The following is an 18,180-nucleotide window of genomic DNA, read 5'->3' as shown; positions in this document are numbered from 1 at the left end:
CACGAGATACCACCTCACACCAGTCAGAATGGCCATCATTAATAAGTCCACAAATAACAAATGCTGGAGGGGCTATGGAGAAAAAGGAACCATCCTGCACTGTTGGGAATGTAAGCTGGTACAATCACTATGGAGAACAGTATGGATGTACGTTAGAAATCTATATATAGAACTACCTATGACCCAGCCATCGCACTCTTGGGCATATATCCAGAGAAATCTTTCCTTGAAAAAGACACATGCACCCACATGTTCATTGCAGCTCTATTCACAATAGCCAAGACATGGAAACAACACAAATGTCCATAAACAGATGATTGGATTAGGAAGAAGTGGTATATATACACAATGGAATACTACTCAGCCATAAAAAAGAACAAAATAATGCCATTGGCAGCAACATGGATGGAACTAGAGACTCTCATCCTGAGTGAAATAAGTCAGGAAGAGAAAGACAAATGCCATATGATATCACTTATATCTGGAATCTAATCTAGGGCACCAATGAACCTTTCCACAGTAAAGAAAATCATGGGGTTGGAGAATAGAAGTGTGGTTACCAAGGTGGAGGGGGAGGGAGTAGGGTGGTTGAGGAGCTTGGTGTTAATACATACAAACTATTGCCCTTGTAACAGATTAGCAATGTGATCCTACTGTGTATCACTGGGAACTATATCTAGTCACTTATGATGGAGCATGATAATGTGAGAAAATAGAATGTGTACATGTATGTGTAACTGGGTCACCATGCTATACAGTAGAAAAAATTGTATTGGGGAAATAAGTATTAAAATAATAATATTAAAAATAAGAAAGTAAAGTGATAATAAAAAATCATAATTTAAAAAAATCTCAATAGCTAGAAAATAAGGGAGACTTTTTTTCATCTAACGCAGTGTATCTGCAAAATAATTACAGCCTACAACAAACTTCATACTTAATATTGAAAGATTCAGTGTTGTGCCCATAACACCAAGAAACAAAGATGTCCTCTTTGTTACTCAATGTATATTCAATATTTTAGCCTGTGAAATAAGAAAGGAAAAGATGTAATGTGTATAACAGTGGGGAAGGAAGTGAAGTGTTTGTATTTACAAATGAAGTGTTTATATTCACATATCGTCTCCAGAGAAGATTCAAAAAATCAACCAGGAATCTAAATCAGCAAGAATTACTAAGCAAAATAAAAAGTTTGCAGGATGCATGATCAATATAAAAGTAAATTGCATTTCTATGTACTTGTAATCAATTTTAAATACAAATATCATTTCAAATAATTTTTAAAATTAAAATAGGTATAGATGTAGCAAAATATCCAAAGGATCTCTATGTTTGGAACTACAAAATGCTAAATAAATCAGTAGAGACCTACATTATTGGAGACCTAGTTTGGGTGAATGAGTTGGATGTCTCAATATCAGTAAGATATCAGTTCTTCTAGGTATATTTCTAAATAAAATAAATCCCTATCAAAATCCCAGAAAGCTTTGTTTTTGCAAATATAAACAACTGATTCTAAAATTTATATGGAAAGGTGAAAGAATTAATGGAACAAAACAAAGCAGTTTTGAAATAAAGCAAAACAACACGGTTTGAGGTTTAGTACTACCTGATTTCCAGTTTTACTTTAAAGCTATAATAATTAAGAATGTTTAGTACTGACAAAAGGATAGAAACATAAAAATCCAACAGAATGATTCCAGAAATATATTACAAAAATGTAGTCAAATGATTTTTTATAAAAGCAAAGGGAATACAATGGAAAAATGTTGGTCTTTTCAACAAATTATTCTGAGACCATAACTTGTAGTTCATACACAAAATAATTAACCTCAAAACATACTACATATTTTATATAAATTTTACTCAAAATATATCATAGATATAAATATATAATATAAACTTAAAATTTTTCTGGGAGAAAATCTTAATGGCCTTGTTTTAACAAAGAGCTTTTAGATTTGACAGCAAAAGCTCAACTCATTTAAAATTTGATTATAGAATTAATTAAAAGCTAAATCTTTTTCTTTCAGGAAGATACTAACAAGAGAATGAAAAGATAAAGCAATGACTGAGGAAAATATTTGTGAATCATATTTCTAATACTCTGCATAAGTAAACAAACTACTATATTTATTTATTTTTTAAAAAGTTTTTCTCTTTTTAGGGCTGTACCTATGGCATATGGAAGTTCCCAGGCTAGAGGGTGAATTGGAGCTGCAGCTGCCAGCCTATGTCATAGCCACAGTTTTGTGGAAACTGCAAAAACCGTGGCAATGGAAGGAGACAAACAGCACTCGGAGATATGGAAAATCAAGGTTTATTCAGCACCAGTGCAGGCTCAGAGGAGTCACCTCCAGAGTCTGAGCACCAGGTCTTTGTTCTCAGTAACTTTTATACACTACAAGGTCTTGATTTTCCCATGTAAGCATCCCGGACCTCCCTCACATCCCCAAGCAGACAGTGTTCCTCCCTAAGAAACTGAGCGAGCAAGGTTACAGAAGCAGAACTGATAAGCAATGTTGGGTACATGATTAGCAGGGCTGCTGGCTTGGACATAGGGCACACAGTTGTTACATTATTACAAGAAGGGTGGTATAGTGACGAGCATAGCTGGAAAGGCTTGCAGCTGCCTTCTTAGCCAAGGGGGGTTGTTCTTTAGTTAAAACTCTATTTCATTCCCCCCTCTTGATGTTCAGGGTGAATCTGCACCCTTTAGAGATCATTATCAGTCATAACCCTTTGGTAGCCTCTGATAAGTAGCAGGTGGGAGGCCATTTTTTTTTCAACCATGGTTTTTATAAAACCTTTTATAATATTTATCAGGAGAGGTACAAGGCAGGGAAGAAGTAGGCACCCTGTGAGTATAACCGTGATTATTCCAACCATTGTCTTACTTTCTCCCAACCAAGAGAACCATTTACCAAAGAGACTGTCTGCATCTCATTCTTTCCAAGTTTGTGTAGGCACATGGGCAAGTTTAGTCATGCGGTCAGCAATTTCCTTTACCACCTTTTCGGTGTCATCTATTTGTAGACAGCAATTACTTAAGTTAAATTTTCCACAAAACCCCTCCTTCAGAAACAAGTAAATAATCTAAGGCCAAGCGATTTTGGTAGATTGCACTGTGCATTTTAGTTTGTTGTTGGGCTAATATAGTCAAGGCCCTTGCAGTGTCATTTGTTATAAGTTCCAAAACCGTCTGTAGTCTGATGATGTGGTTCTGCATATAGATAGGGGTGCGATATCCCCAAGAGCCATCCTCTGCCCAGGTGGCAGGCCCATAATATTGAATTATCTGTTCTGGGGACCATTCATCATCTTTCCAGTCTCCAATTTGGAGAGCCCTCCGGTTTCTCTGGGCACCCTGTGCCCTATATATAGGAACTCCCAGTTGCTCCCCTAGTGACAGCGGGAGCAGGAAGAAGGAAGATCTGATTGTTCCCAGTACACATGCCCCAGCCCAATTCGGGGAGAGTATGGAATAGGCCATTTTCCCACAAATCCAATATAATCCCTTTGGTGCCTGCCACTGGATATTAGCACTGATATCTTCCCATGCTCGTCAGAGGTGGGAAAAGTTAGACAGGGGATTAGGCTTGGGCTCTGAGAGATTGGAGGATGGCCACCATTGAGTCTTTTGGGCAGTCAGATTATAATACTTTAGGCCTTAAACATGTTAGGCTTCCAACTGAAACATTAAACTGTCCTCCCCGCCTCGCCAGATAATTTCTCCCTATAATAGCAGTTCTGAGGAGCCATACCCCATTGGTGAGTTAGGGGTATGCAGTCTCATTATGAGGCTCTAATGGGTCCAGTTCTCTGGCTTGCCAAGGCCAGTGGTCTCCTGTGTTCGTTCCCCTGCATACATAACAAGAGGAGACCTTGAGAGTTTGCGCAATAGTTTCTGCCAGGTCTAAGAACAAGTTCTTAGTTGTGGCCGGAATGGAGGTGGGGTGTTTCTTATCTCTTCATAAAAGGAATGAAATATGCTGTGAGAGGCAGCTTGGAGTGCAAACGTGATTCTCTGGAAATGTAACACAGCTCCAGGGTCAAGGCCTCTTCTGTCAATGCGAATGCTTATTTTGAAACACTCCTTCCATTTGGGCTCCCTGGAATTGAAAATAGTGAAATTAACTGGGTTACAAGCTTTAGTCTGACAGGCTGGAGGGGCTGTACCCTTTTGAAGGATAGCTGTTTTGTCTCCCTTATTTCAGGTTGCCCAGGCCACACAGCTCCAGTAAGTGCATTCCAGGCAACCGCTCCAGGTGGTCCCCCAGCACATATATTTATGCTGGAGCCTATATTCTCTTTCCCATGATGGGCTTCCACATGGTCTAGTAGAAGTCCATGACCCATTCATAGCTTCACAGGCATCAAAATGTACTGATACTGGCAACTTGGTGTTGGTAATTTGGGTCCAATTAATTAGCTGCCCTGATTTATGAGAGCGCCGGACTTCTAACCATTCCTCAGTTGGTGAGTATCGTGGATCAAAGCAAGTAGATTGGTCCCCCTGCTGACAGATAGAATAAGTGGTCCTGTTGTGAGTACAACTTCCATGAATTTCTCCGGAACAGGAGAAATGAGTGGAGTAAAGCAAAGTCCATGTAACCCCCTGATCTGATCGGGTCACTCGAATGCATGGGTCACATGAGGACATGGATCCTGGCAGAACCAAAGGGGACCAGATTAACAGCAACAGGCAGCAAACATACATGTTGGTCATAAGATAACAGTATATGACAGTTAGAGAGTCTCTTGTGGAAGGGAGGTAAGGCAGTTTATTTTACCAGGTTGCGATTCGATTCCTCAAGCTTCAGCCGTGCATTGACTGACCAGCTTCCGGTGTGGTCAGAGCAGGGCTTTGAGATCGTCGTCTCCTTCTCTGTATTGACAGGTGAAGAGGTCTCTCCGGATCGAGGGCAGTCTCCCACTCTCCATGGTTGTCAGCTGGGCCAGCCGGTTTTACTCTAGAATGATGGATCCAAGCATCTATTCCTGTTACTTTGAGAGCAGTGGGGGTGGTGAGAATTACAGTATAGGGGCCCTTCCATACCAGCCTCAAAGGCTCCTTTTTCCAGTCCTTTATCCACACCTGGCCCCCTGGCTTGTGGGGGTGTACTGTTATACCTAAGGACACAGGTATTCTGTCTGTGACCCATTTATGTATCCAAGAAATAGTGAGCCCCAGTTCTTGTAATTGTTTGCATAATTCCAAGTCTCCCAACTCCCTGGTGTTTCCTTTTAAATTATTAGTGGAGGTGGCCTCCCATATAAGATTTCAAATGGCGAGAATCCTATTCCCACTCGGGGTGAGCATCTCACTTTTAAGAGGGCCACTGGCAACATGTCTATCCAGGGCAAGCCAGTTTCCTGACATAACTTTGCCAGTGTCTGTTTAAGGGTTCGGTTCATGCGTTCTACTTTCCCTGAACATTGAGGGCGATAAGCAGAATGTAGTTTCCATCAGATCTGTAAAGCTTTTGCCACCTGTTGTACTGTTTCGGCCACAAATGCCGGTCCATTATCTGACCCGATGGTCAGAGGCATTCCATATCTGGGAATAATGTCTCTCAGGAGTGCCTTAGTTACTTCCCTTGTCTTTTCATTTCGGGTAGGGAAGGCTTTTACCCATCCTGAAAAAGTACAGATAAAAACTAGTAAATATTTGTACCCCTTACTAGGGGTGACCTCAGTGAAGTCCACTTTTATATCCTCAAATGGGGACAGTCCACAGTGTTGTGCCCCAGCTGGTCTGTGGGGCCCCTGGTGGGCATTATTCTGTAAACAGGTTATGCATCTTTGGGAGACAGAGGAGCAGAGTGCAGGAAGACGAGCAATGAGATAGTACTGGCCCAGTAGGGTCTCTAAGGCAGTTTTGCCCATGTGGGTTAGCTCGTGTTGTTGGTGGACTAGTTTGTAGGCAAGCTGTTCTGGAACATAAACTTGGTGGTCCTGTGTGACCCACCATCCTGTTTTAGTTTTAGTTCCTCCTTCCTCCCTTACCCATTTTTCTTCCTCTGGAGAATATCTGGGGACAGCAGGCACTTCTGGGGCCAGCAAGACCTTAGGTTTGTCTGGTTGTTGTCCCTGGGCTGCCTGTCTGGCAGCTGCATCAGCACTACGGTTTCCTTTTGTCACTGGGTCGTCTCCCTTTTGGTGGCCTTTACAGTGGATAACTGCAACTTCTTTAGGTTCCCATACTGCCTCTAGAAGCTTTAAGATTTCAGCCTGATTTTTAATCCCTTTTCCTTCAGCAGTGAGGAGTCCTCTTTCTTTATATAAGGCTCCATGGACATGTAAAGTTGCAAGGGCATATCTTGAGTCAGTATAGATATTAACTCGCTGGTCTCGACTGAGTCCCAGTGCTCTGATTAAGGCCCATAATTCTGCCCTCTGTGCTGACCAGCCTTGAGGAAGCACCTCTGCTTCTATCACTTTTAAGTCAGATACCACAGCATATCCTGCCATCCTTTTTCCATCCTCCACAAAGCTGCTGCCATCAGTATATAAAACCAGGTCAGGATTTTGGAGTGGTTTATCAGTCAAGTCAGACCTGCTGGAAAACATCTCATCTAGTACCTCCAAGCAGTTATGGTCTGGGGGCCCCGCTTCATCTGGCAGAAAAGTAGCTGGGTTCAGAGTTTGTACAACCTCCAGTTTTACCCATGGATTTTCACATAGTAACCCTTGATATTGAGTCATTCATGCATGTGTGAGCCAATGGTGGCCCCTGGTATCCATTAGGGTTACAATTGAGTGTGGGACTTTAACATTGAGGTTGTTTTGTCCCAGAGTCAACTTGTCAGCCTCTCTCACCAACAAGGTGGTAGCTGCCAGTGCTCAGAGGCAGGGAGGCCATCCAGCTGCAACTGCGTCAATTTGTTTAGACAGATATGCCACTGGCCTCTGCCAAGGCCCAAATTTTTGAGTTAAGACTCCTAAAGCCATCCCATTTTTTTTTTCATGAACAAAAATGTTAAATTCTCTGGTTATATCAGGAAGTCCCAAGGCTGGAGCCTCAGTGAGTTTGGTTTTGATTGTCTGAAATGCTGCCTCCTGGCTTGGTCCCCATTCAAGGGGAGCCTTTTCTTCCCCTTTTAGAGCCTCATACTGAGGCCTGGCCAAGTCTGAAAACCCGGGGATCCATATCCGGCAGAATCCTGCTGCCCCTAGGAACTCAGGAACCTTCCGGCAGGTGGTAGGGACAGGAATGGCACAAACTGCCTGCTTTCTTTCAGTCCCCAGCATTCGTCGACCCTGCATGATGTTGAAGCCGATACTTGACTTGTTTTTTTGCAGATTTGTGCCTTTTTCTTTGATACCCAATACCCTGCCTCCATCAGTAGGGAAAGGAGAGCTCTTGTTCCTTCTAGGCACTGAGCCTCCATGGTGCCAGCCAGTAAGAGGTCATCAACATACTGTAGCAAAACACAGCCCAGTTTTTGTCCAGGAAATTCAGCCAGGTCAGCAGCTAGGGTGCCGCTAAAAAGAGTGGAGAGTTTTTGAATCCTTGTGGGAGTCTAGTCCAGGTGAGCTGTTCCTTTGTCCCTGTATGTGGATTTTCCCATTCAAAAGCAAACAAGGGCTGACTGGCAGGTGCCACCCGGAGGCAGAAAAAGGCATCTTTTAAGTCCAGGCAAGTAAACCACTCAGCAGTGGAGGGGATCAGCCCTAGCAGGGTATATGGGTTAGGGACGGATGGGTGTAATGTGACTGTTGCTTCATTTATGGCTCTCAAGTCCTGTACTGGGCAGTAGTCCTGTGTTCCCGGTTTTTTCACGGGCAGTAAAGGGGTGTTCCAAGGGGACTGACATTTTATTAACAGTCCGTGCTGAAGCAGCCTATCCAGGTGAACCTGGATTCTCAGTTGAGCTTCTCTGGGAATTGAGTATTGCCGTAGCTTTACCGGTTGAGCTCCGGGTTTTAGATCAATCAAGACAGGAGCGTGGCATTTTGCCAGTCCTGGTGGGTTTCCTTCAGCCCAAACCAATGAGTATTTAGTCTCCAGTTCTGGGGGAATGGCCCCCATTTCTGAAGGGGAAGAGTACAAGCACCATTCCTCTTCCCTTTTTACAGCAAGAGCCATGATTAAAGGAGAGGGGGGTTCTGTCAATTTAAGTTGGGCCGATCCATCAGTAGAAAAGGAAATTTGTGTCCCCATTTTAGCCAGCAGGTCTCTTCCCATCAGGGGAACTGGGCAGTCAGGCAGGTAAAGAAATTCATGTATTACTTCATGGCCTCCTAACCGACATCATCGAGGACCGCAGAAGGGCCTGTGGGTTTGGTTACCTGTGGCTCCAATGATGGTGGTTTCCTTCCTCTAGAGGGGAGCCACAGGTTGTGTAACCACAGAAAGTTTGGCACCTGTGTCAACCATAAAGTCTATGGGGGTGGCCCTCTACTTGAATTCTGACCATAGGCTCTCGGGACCCCAGTTGGAGAGAGCTTGGTCCCCCCTAATCAGACTCAGCTAGGCTGATCAGGTTGGTGCTGAATGGCTCAGATCAGTACCGGCTAGGTGGGGCCTTGGTCTTTTTCTCAGGACGGTTGGGGCATTCATTTTTCCAATGTCCCTTTTCTTTGCAGTAAGTGTATTGGTCATGTTCCAGGGGACTCCTTTTCCCTGGCTTTGTGCCTTGTTCCCTACGGGGTGGTCCCACTGGGGGCACCGGTTTTGACAGGGCGGCTGCCAGAAGAGTCACTTTTAGTTTCATTCTCTTTTCTGCATCATGGCGGGCCACCTGGTCTCGGTTAATAAAAACCTTGTTGGCTATTTCCAATAGTTTAGTGACATTCTCTCCTGCAAATCCTTCTAATTTCTGTAGCTTTTTACAGATATCTGATTGGGCTTGTCCCACAAAGGCAACATTTATCATCCGTTGGTTCTCAGGGGCCTCGGGATCAAAAGGGGTGTAAATTCGGAAAGCCTCACATAGTCTCTCATAGAATTTGGCTGGACTTTCATTTGGCTCTTGTAGTATCTCACTGATCTTAGCTATATTAGTGGGCCTTTTAGCCCAGCTTTTGCCCCCTGTAGGAAGGCCTGCCGTTACCTCTCTAGGTTACATTTCCCTTCTTCAGTGTCATAGTCCCAGTTGGGGTTTTCTTCTGGGAAGACTTCCCTCACCCAGTTTGCCAAGTCTGCTCGACCCCCCGCATTGGCCTGAAGCCATTTTTGGGCTTCTGTTACAATTTGCCAGCACTCTTTAGTGTCAAACAGAGTAAAAAGGAGTTGCCAGCAGTCTATCCAGGTGGAACAGTGTCTCTGGAAAATGAATTCTGAGATCAATCAGTGCCTGAGGCTTTTCAGAATATGAAGGAGCATGGTGTTTCCAGTTGAGGAGATCAGCAGTGGAAAAGGGCTGGTAATACTAAAAACGTCCCCCCTCTTGTATGGTCCCATTGGGGGCGACTTGCTGTGGTCCCCGTGTCTCCTGTAAGGGCATTTGCAATGCTGGAGTGGCTGCTCCCTGAGCTGACAGGAGATGCCTGCTCATAGGTTCTGGAGAATCTGGCTGCAGGGGTGATATCACCTGGGGAACTTCAGAAGCAGAAGGAGGAGGAGAAACAGAAGGCTGTGGGCTATCTAGCATCTGGGGACCTTCGGCTCCTGGAGGTGGGGCCGGCAGCACATAAGGTGGTGGCATAGGGGGTGAGTCCTCAGGTTCCCCTTGAAAAATAGGTGGCACCTATGGAGACAAGGTTTTCTTCTTGGACTGGGCTACTAGCACCCTACACTGTCCCTGGTCTGTGGTGCAGAACCGAACCCATGGGGGCCTCAAATAGGCAATTTCCAACCATTGATCAATATACAGAAATTGGTCTGGGTGTCCAGGGTCTCCTGTTATAACATAATATACTGCTGCAAATGTGAACTCATCTAAGGTCCCTTCTGGAGGCCAGCCAACACCAAAGGAGTACAACACCTAGGGTACAGAGGGTACACAGTTTTCCAGGACTCCATTTAACACCATAATCTCTAGAAAATCCTTTCTTAAAATTCTTAACCATATACTCTAAGACAGTGGGCTCGGAAGCCGATTTACCTATTGTGTGAAGTCCCACCCTGTGCCGGTGATGCAAGACAAACAGTGAGGGCAAGGCCTCAGGTAACAATTGCTTCGTCCACCTGACCGCTCCCCTGGAGGAGATATTTCAGGCACCTCTTAGCATAGGTGGGACTGTATAAACCCCAACCTCAAGATCCCCCCGAAGAGGGCCACCATAAGCCGTATGAGGGTCGCCACAGAACTGCAGGTTAGGACTCACTCTGGCTCCGTACCCCAAAGATGGTGGAGCATGGGCTCTCATTCTCTCCAGTCACTCACACACACACACACACCAGAATTGACAAGGCTCCCGATCCCAAGGGAGAAAACCCTGACCTGAGTGACCCTTTGGTCACTGAGAGGTGATCAGTCTCTCCTTCCACCATATGGTGATCAGTCTCTCCTTCCACCATATGGTGGGTCCTGACTTAGGCAGATGTCCCCGGGGCACTCACCAGTCTGACGTCCTGTCCAGGAACTTGTTTCCACTCTCCTTCTGAGTCCGTTCGGGAAGCGGTGTGGGCCAAGGCCAGCACGGCCCAAGTGAGTGTCTGGATCCGGCAAAATGGCCAGTGCGCGCTATCCACCTGTCACCAGGCTGGCAACCTTGGCCTCCCCCGGTTCCCCAACAACGGTGGCACAAGAGGCCAGCTCGGTTGTCGGCTTCCCGGCCAATGCACCAAAATGTTGCGGAAACTGCAAAAACCGTGGCAATGGAAGGAGACAAACAGCACTCGGAGATATGGAAAATCAAGGTTTATTCAGCACCAGTGCAGGCTCAGAGGAGTCACCTCCAGAGTCTGAGCACCAGGTCTTTGTTCTCAGTAACTTTTATACACTACAAGGTCTTGATTTTCCCATGTAAGCATCCCGGACCTCCCTCACATCCCCAAGCAGACAGTGTTCCTCCCTAAGAAACTGAGCGAGCAAGGTTACAGAAGCAGAACTGATAAGCAATGTTGGGTACATGATTAGCAGGGCTGCTGGCTTGGACATAGGGCACACAGTTGTTACATTATTACAAGAAGGGTGGTATAGTGACGAGCATAGCTGGAAAGGCTTGCAGCTGCCTTCTTAGCCAAGGGGGGTTGTTCTTTAGTTAAAACTCTATTTCAACAGCAATGTAGGATCCAAGATGCTTCTGTGACCTACACTATAGCTCACAAGCAACTCTGGATCCTAAACCCATGGAGTAAGGTTAGGGACAAAACCTGCATCTTCATGGATACTAGTTTTTTGTAACCTACTGAGCCACAAGGGGAACTCCCAAAAAACTCACTTTAAATAGATCTATACAGACTTTTTATTAAAGACAGTGTGTGGATGCAAATAAAGATTTCAGAACATTATCATTTGTAAGGAAGTGCAAAGTAAAACCACAATCAGATTCCATTATACATATATTAGGATGGCTAAAATAAAAACTGAAAATACCAAGTGAGGATGGAACAATTGAAACTCTCTTGTTTGTGAGAGTGTAAACTGCCACACTCTCTTCAGAATACAGATTGGAAGTTTAGAAAGTTACCAAATGACCCAGCAGTCCTATCCTTAGGTATTAGCTAAGCGAATTTAAAACTTATATTCACATTAAAACTTGTGAATAAATGTTTTTAACACTTTGTTCATAATAGTAAAAATCTGGAAACAATTTAGGTTTTTTCATTAGGTGAATAGATAAATTTACATACTATTACTCAGCAATAAAAAGAAACAAACTGTGGGTTCATTCAACAATATGGATTAAGTCAAAATGAACTTTGTTAAGTAGAAGAAGCTAGAACAAATAGGCTACATATTGTATGGACTATTTATGTTACATCCTATATAATGTCAAAAGAACACCTGTATTCTGAAAACTTTAAAATACTGATGACTGAAACTGAAGATGACACAAAATTTGTATATAAACACAAATGACCAGAAATAAGCAATGCAGTCCTGAGGAAAAGAAATGGAGCTGGAGAAATCAGGCTCCCTGACTTTAGCCTAAACTAAAAAGCTACAGTCATCAAAACAGTATGGTACTGGCACACACACACAAAAAAAAACATAGATCAATGAAGCGGGGTAGAAAGACAAGAAATAAACTTATGCTCCTAATATTAATTAATATATAACAAAGAAGCAAGAATATACAGTGGAGAGAAGAAAGTCTTTTCAATAAGTGGAGCAGGAAAAGCTGGGCAGCTACATGTAAAAGAATGAAATGAGAACAATACTGGATACTATAAAACTCTTAGATAAAAATATAGGCAGAACATGCTTTTACATACAGTGAAGCAATATCTTCTTTGACCAACTTCCTTGAGTTATGAAAATAAAACAAAAATAAAAGAAGGACCTAATTAGACTTAAAAGATTTTGCATAGCAAAAGAAACCAAAAAATGAAAATATAACACACACAATTGGAGAAAATACTTGCAAATGAAACAACTGGCAAGGGAAAGATCTCCAAAATACACAAATAGCTCATACAGATTTTTATATACAAAAAATAAACAAACAATATAATAAAAAATGGACAGAATATATAAATATACATTTTTCCAAAGACAGACAGATGGACAAAAAACACATGAAAAGATGCTCAGCATCACTAATTACCAGAGAAATGCAAGTCAAAACTACAATGAGGTATCATTTCACACCAGTCAGAAAGGTCATCATCAAAATGTCTACCAACAATAAATGTTGGAAAGTGTGTGGAGAAAAGGGAATCCTCATACAATGTTAATGGGAATGTAAGTTGGTAAAACAACTATGGAGAACAGTATAGAGGTTTCTTAAAAAATAAATAAATAAATAAGATAGAATTACCATATAATCCAGCAATCCGACTATCTGGAGAAAACTATAATTATAAAAAGATACCTGCACCACAATGTTCATTGCAATGCTATTTCCAATAGCCAAGACATGGAAGCAAACTGAATGTCCATTGACAGAGGAATGGGTAAAGAAGAGGTGGTACATATATACAATGGAATAATACTCAGACATAAAAAAGTGAAAAGGTCATATGATATCACCTATATGTGGAATCTTAAAAAAAAAAAAGGATACATGTTAATGTGAGAAAAAAGAATGTATACATGTATGTGTAACTGGGTCACCATGTTGCACAGTAGGAAAAAAATGTGTTGGGGAAATAAAAATAAAAAAATAAAATATAAAAAAGCCACAAAGGAATTGAAATAGAAAAAAAAAATGGATACAGGTGAACATATTTGAGGAACAGAAAGAGATTCACAGACTTTGAAAACAAACTTACGGTTATCAAAAGGGGCAGGTAGTGGGGGAGAAATGAACTGGGGATTTTGGATTGGCATAAACACATTGCAGCATATGGAATGACTGGCCAAAAGGGACCTGCTATATAGCTCAGAGAACTCTACTCAATAATCTGTGATAATCTATATGGGAAACAAATCTGAAAAAGAATAGATATCTGGGTATGTATAACAGAATCACTTTGTTGTACAGCAGAAATTATCACAATATTGTAAATCAACAATACTTCAATGAAACAAAAAATGAAAAAAAATGTGGACATGCAATTTTGGAGTATGAATCATGCTAGGTATATGTACTTATCAGTGGGGCACTATTGTTGGGGAATTAGGAAAGGCAAAGTCAGCATGAGAGCAATGGAAAAAGAGGAGCTCCAGAATATGTAAAAATAGACAAGGGTGCCAAAGACAAAATCTGCCTATTGCACAATTTACCCAAGTGCTAGATCAGAAATAAAGGTATTAGGTTAACTCATTTTTGAGGTATAATGCCTCAAAAAAGAATATAATCATTAGTAACTTTAGCACTTAATATAAAGAATTAAAAATATTATGTTTCTGGAGTTCCTGTCGTGGCTCAGTGGTTAATGAATCTCACTAGGAACCATGAGGTTGTGGGTTCGATCCCTGGCCTTACTCAGAGGATTAAGGATCTGGCGTTGCCATGAGCTGTGGTGTAGGTTGAAGACACGGCTCGGATCCCACATTGCTGTGGCTCTGGCATAGGCCGGCGGCTACAGCTCCGATTGGACCCCTAGCCCGGGAACCTCCATATGCCTCAGGAGCAGCCCTAGAAATGGCAAAAAGACAAAAAAAAAAAAAAAGTATTATGTTGCTATTAATAATGGCAGGCTAGACCCAATTGTATAATCAAGAACTCTACTAGGTTATCAAAAGAGCAATATGTGTATGATATTAAGATTCAAGGAATTAGCCACAAGCCAATTTATCCAAATCCTTAAAAATAGTCTGTTAGGAAAATACTATTTAACATTATCTGTCATACCTGACATGTACTTTATTTTGCATTTCATACTTTGTAGTAAGTGATAGGTACTTTTAACACTCTTGCTGCCCAGATTATTTTTAACAACTCAACTGTTGAAGTTATTTTATAGCCTAGAGGTCCTTAATTTCAACATGATCATTCTCCCCTTAAGTCTTCATATTTTACAAGTTTAATGAAACACATTTTTAATTAGCAACACTCTAATGAAAAAATATAAACAGATCTATGCCATAATGTACAACCCTAGTGAAGGAGTATATAAGTTTAAATAATGTAAACCTTCATATAAAAGTCAAATATTATGAATAGTTCTCAAATGCTCACTGTAAACAACTTTATCAAAATTAAAGCAAAACAAAATTATTTCCTAAAAAATGATTTCATATGTTCAGAGTTTAGGAGTTGATTTTTATCAATTTTAAATAGTCCTTTAGATATAGAAAAAAGTGATTTTCTTAAACTTGTGAACAAACAGTACTATACAAGGATACATTAGCCCAGAATTACTATTCCTCAGTGCATGAAGTATATTTCAATAATGTAGGGTAAAGTCACATCACTTTTGGTTAATAACAATGCACAAAATTTCAATTTAGAATATTTGTATTAAATTTGCGATTCTGTGACTAATTAGCTGTGTGATTTGGAGAAAATAATTTTCTCTCTTAATCTTAATTTTCCTTTTTTGTATAATGAAGAAAATGAAACTTTTCTCAACGCATTTTTGTAGGAAATTATTTAATTCAAGAACAAATGATTATTGTTTGGAACTACAAAATACTGTACAGATAAGTGATTTTTCTATTTTATTTTCCATTTTTAAAAGATTTTTCCATTCTTATCTCCCCAATATTTAACCTTATGATGTAGGTTTCAAGTATGGAAATTTACCTAAGAGTCCAAGACATTATATATTCTTGTAGCTGCTCTTCAATATAGTGGACTCTAATCATTTTTTATTTTATTATTTTTTAGATTTATATATTAAAATGACTTTAGACATAAAAGTTGCAAAGATAGTATTAACAGTTCCTGTATACCTTTCATGCAAATGCCCCTAATATTAGCAACTTACATATCTATAGTACAATTACAAAGACTGTGAAATTTGTAAAATACTATTAACTAAATGGCAGACTTTTTTGAAATTTCACCATTTTTCCCACTATTTTTTTTTCTGTTTCAAGATCCAATCCAGAATCTTGCATTGCATTTTGTGTTCATGTCCCCTTAATCTATTCCAGTCTAGAATAGTTTCCCTGTTTTCCATTATTACCTTGACATTTTTGAGTTCTGATCAGTTATTTTGTAGAATGCCCCTTCATTTGAGTTTATCTGATGTTTTTGAATGAGTAGTTGAATTTATTCATCAAGGTGAAGAATACCAGAGGGACATGTGACCTTTTCAGTACAAGAAGTAAATGTCCTAGTACTGATCACATTAATGGTATCAGCCAGTTTTCTCCACTATAAAATTTGTTTTCCAATTGCAACTAAAAATACTTTGAGGAAGATACTTTGAAGCTATGCCATTTTTTTTCTACCTAAATTTCTGCTCAACAATTCTTGCATATTTTCGTGGATCTTCTAACAATTATTACTGTAGCATTACAATGATGATTTTCTATTTTCCTCATTCTTTCTACATGTGTTAATTAGGACTCTTCCAGGAGAGTTTACATGCTTTCTCCATTTATTTATTCAATCATTTATTTATATTGGTGTGAACTCATGGATATTTATTTCATCATTTGAGCTATAATCTCTTAGTATCCTTATTTTCATTGTTGGTCAAATTGTTCTGTTTCACCTTTGAGAGTTATTTCAGGTTGGCTCTTATGTCCTTTTAATATTCTTCTTTTTCCCTCCACAATTTTTTTCATAGCATTTCCTTACATTCTAACACTACTAGATATCCTATGTCCATCTTATATTTTTTTTCCATGGCTGTGTGATAAAACAGATCTCCAAGGAGTACTTGTTTCTCTTATTGGAGAATGGTATTCAGAAACTATGATCTGGGTACTAGGTATACTCATTGTTAGTGGGATGTCCACAGGTTATAGGCCCTCTCAGAGGATAGAGATTGTACATATACTAAGCCAAGTATGCACATATTTCTATATTCATTGTCTATCTCTTTACATTTGAACCTTGAACGTCTTAAGGGTTACAGCCACTGGAACTTTGTGCAGCTGAATATCCAACTATAACTTATGATCAGACCTCCATATATGTGGTTCTTCATATGAGGATTCAATTAAAGATTATTTAGGATTGTAGTATTTACTATTGAAAAAAATCTGCATATAAATGGGTCTGTGCATTTAATACTTCTGTTGTTAAAGTCCAAATGTATTTTAAAATGTGAATTTTTACTATGTCCATTTTCAACCCAGCCTAACAGAGTTCATTCTATTCTTTCCCTTGCTTATTTGCAACTTTATTCTCTGACAGGTAAGTAAATTGGCTTTCCTGTCTTCGATATAATTATTTGTTTAAACAGTGATTTTTTTTGATACAAGTAAAATAGTTTGAAGATTACTAAGCCCCCCTCTTGTGTGAAAAAATATTTTATTGACTAGAGTACCATGTTTTTGTGCAGTTGCTTTTGTCTTTAGTCTTGCATTACTGGGACAAATCATAGTTTCAAAGTCATTTCATCCATTGCTTTTATTTCTTAGCTCTTTCAGTAAGATTATGCTGTATATTTTTATTACTGTTATGTTTATTTGAGAAAGTTTACTTTCCTTCTTGGGCTCTGCTGATATCCTAATTAAGTTTTTAAATTTGAATTTAGTATAATTTACTCTTTAAAATATATTGATATATAGACTTTAACAACTATGTACAGTCAGGTTTCTACTACTACATATCATCAGATTGGTTCTTTATATTTGCCTGAAAACTATAAAACATTGATGCAAGAAACCAAATATGACACAAAGGTATGGAAAGGAATTATATGATCTTGGATTGGAAGAAACAATATTGTCAAAATTATTGTACTACCCAATGAAGTCTACAGATTCAACACAATCCCTATCAAAATACCTATGACAGTTTTCACAGAGACAGAACAAAAATTTTAAAGTTTTGTGGAAAAATAAAAGACCCCAAATGGCCAAAGCAATCCTGAGAAAGAAAAGTGGAGCTGGAGGAATCAGGCTCCCTGACTTAAGACTGTACTACAAAGCTATAGTCATCAAAACAGTATGGTACTGGCACAAAAAAACAGAGACATAGATCAATTGAACAGGATAGAAAGCCCAGAATATATGCACACACCTCTGGTCAACTAGTCTATGACAAGGGAGGCAAGAATAAATAATGCAGAAAATAAAGTATCTTCAACAAGTGGTGCTAGGAAAATTTGACAGCTACATGTAAGAGAATGAAATTAGAAGACTCTCTAACACCATTCAAAAAAATAAGCTCAAAAAGGATTAAAAACCTACATATAAGACCAGATATTATAAAACACTTAGAGGAAAAAGGCTGGACACACTCTGACATAAACTGAAGCAATATCTTTTTAGATCCCCCTCCTAGAGTAGTGAAAATAAAAACAAAATTAAACCAATGGGACCTAATAAAACTTGAAAGCTATTTCATAGCAAAGGAAACCATAAACAACAAAAAAAAGACAACCCACAAATGGGAGAAAATATTTGTAAATGAAACAACTGACAAGGGATTAATATTCAAAATATACAAATAACTGGTATAGTTCATTATAAAAAAAAATCAAACAACCCAATCAAAAAATGGGCAGAAGATTTAAATAGACATTTCTCCCAAGAAGACATACAATGGCTAAAA

General features: G+C 39.9%; 1 long non-coding RNA gene across 1 annotated transcript; it reads right to left on the bottom strand.

Annotated features, from left to right (window-relative positions):
- Positions 1-2,152: 2,152 nt before the first annotated feature.
- LOC146394714 (uncharacterized) lies at positions 2,153-10,861 on the bottom strand. Its single transcript, XR_014834742.1, has 3 exons — positions 10,511-10,861; positions 4,794-4,973; positions 2,153-4,112 (listed from the first exon to the last, which is right to left on the bottom strand). It is a non-coding gene; the product is annotated as an uncharacterized LOC146394714 (long non-coding RNA).
- Between the last annotated feature and the right edge of the window lie 7,319 nt (positions 10,862-18,180).

The sequence above is a fragment of the Sus scrofa genome, chromosome X, assembly GCF_054392235.1.
Source record: "Sus scrofa isolate SSC_HxYL_T2T_F1_AM1 chromosome X, Sscrofa_HxYL_maternal_Yorkshire_Landrace_v2.0, whole genome shotgun sequence".
Classification (NCBI taxonomy): Eukaryota; Metazoa; Chordata; class Mammalia; order Artiodactyla; family Suidae; genus Sus; species Sus scrofa.
The sequence above is the reverse complement of the archived record's forward strand: the minus strand, read 5'-3'. Positions and strand labels throughout refer to the sequence as shown.